Below are 1,700 nucleotides of genomic sequence, written 5' to 3'. Positions count from 1 at the left end.
ATACATTTTTTTTTATAAAGACAATGGATGTGAAAGGAAAAAAAGTGAAACGGATAACTAGGCGAATTACCGTACGTGTAGCTTCGGGTTGTCATCTATATCAGTGTCTGTAGTGTTTTACAGCCGTCAACAAGGCTTTGCATAAACTATGTCACTGGAGGGACACCTTCTAGTCGTTTAGGATCAAGTTTCGGTTGGCCATTTGATATGAAGCGGTATAATGTGTAATGATTCCAGGATCTCACTCATTTCACAGTAATTAAGAGATTAGGATTTGGTTTTGCGGTTCCGCGCACACACACATACACTCACATTCATACACGCACACGTGTACACACACACACACACACACACACACACACACACACACACACACACACACACACACACACACACACACACACACACACACACACACACACACACACACACTCACATTCATACACGCACACGTGTACACACACACACACACTCACATTCATACACGCACACGCACACGTACACACAGACACAGACACACACACATAAAAAAAAGCGTGGGCAATGGGCATGCATATTTATTATTTTTGTAGGGAATAAAGTTAAAATAATTTTAATGATAGGTATCTACTGGACTAACCAATATCTTTAAGCTACTTTTCACTGTTTACTCTCAGAGCACTGTGTCACCGTTTACGCTTTTACTATTTCAAATCCAAGGATCTCAGAGCAATATAGCTTTTGGATCCATGGAATGAATGTTCTTGTTTGAAATTATATGGGATGCTCTGGTAATGTCACAGGTTGCAGTTCTTTAATTATTTTATCTAGATAAAACTGTTGAAATCAGAACTGATCAATATAAATGGATTGGTTATTTTCATGTAATGACACCATATACATAAAATCTAAGTACTAACCAATTCCTTTGATATTTTGACTTTTCTCCTCTCATTCTTTTCTGCTTCGGGAATATTTCTGATGTGGCCACTACATTTTCTGTAGTAGTACAAGTACAAGTTTGGCTGTGTGTTGTTGTTGTTTTTTGCTTTACTTTTTCCTGACATAAAAGGACAATCGGACACATTAGCCCACTAAACAATCCCTTCTATAAAACCAAATTCAGTTTGCACAATAATGAGTTAGTTTGGAATCTACAATCAAATACAATGAGATTTTCAAACCCAAATATGATGCACATCCTTTGACTTACATCATGAAACCCATTGATGGAGCAAAGGTAACAAATATGAATTTCCTGCAGGTCAGCATCTATGTGTTAATTCCAACTTGACCAACAAAAATGTCTCTGTAAGTATCAGGTAGTAACAAGGTGTTATTTAACATTTGAAAGTGAATTGGAAAACTACTTTACATGATAAAATATTTTCCATTTGGTGTTCTGTCACAAAATGTCCAAGCTTTTTTTTTTTTTCCTGCCATCTCATGTTCTCTCCCAATCCCTTCTCCTCATACAGCAAACCTGACTATTTGGAGCAGCAACACAAATATCCATTATTTGAAGAGATGGATTATGTAATATTCAAGTTCTAACTTGTGCCAGAAACAAGAACAAAAGTATATCTATAAATGTACATTGATGTTTCTGTCTGTTATTCTCACTTCAAGATCAATCTTATGAGATCAGAGATTCCCTAAGGACTTTGTGATAACATTGAGTTTGAGATCTTTATTACAGTGATAAATAAAACACTTCTAAA

This window comes from Penaeus japonicus, unplaced genomic scaffold (assembly GCF_977035675.1).
Source record: "Penaeus japonicus unplaced genomic scaffold, GWHDUDI00000001_assembly GWHDUDI00000020, whole genome shotgun sequence".
Lineage (NCBI taxonomy): Eukaryota > Metazoa > Arthropoda > Malacostraca > Decapoda > Penaeidae > Penaeus > Penaeus japonicus.
The sequence above is the reverse complement of the archived record's forward strand: the minus strand, read 5'-3'. Positions refer to the sequence as shown.